This window comes from Chrysochloris asiatica, unplaced genomic scaffold (assembly GCF_000296735.1).
Source record: "Chrysochloris asiatica unplaced genomic scaffold, ChrAsi1.0 scaffold00250, whole genome shotgun sequence".
NCBI lineage: Eukaryota > Metazoa > Chordata > Mammalia > Afrosoricida > Chrysochloridae > Chrysochloris > Chrysochloris asiatica.
The window spans coordinates 3,941,546-3,941,933 of record NW_006408768.1 but is presented as its reverse complement, the minus strand read 5'-3'; positions in this window follow the sequence as shown (position 1 = coordinate 3,941,933).

The following is a 388-nucleotide window of genomic DNA, read 5'->3' as shown; positions in this document are numbered from 1 at the left end:
GTGGACCGCAGGGTAGGGATTAAACACAGGATGGTTTGGGTGCTGGCGCAGGGAACAATATACAAGAGGGTGGAGGGGAATGGAAGAATAAGGTGGATGGGAAAACAATTAGGCATGTATGCATGGGCTAAGGGGGACAGAGGTAAATAATGATGTATGCACAACCTTGGAAAAACAGGGCTCTGGGATACAGGGATTGAGACATGGTTGTAATGGGCAAAAAGGGGGGAAATAATGTTAAGATGCTGGGCTGTCTTTTGGATCTTGGTTTCTCTGGCATACCATTATAAAGTCAACACTTGAGGGGGACAGAAAGGAATAGCCAGAAATATCACCATAGAAAGCTTGTAAGTCCATCTTCTGTCTATAATTAATTGGAATATCTAAA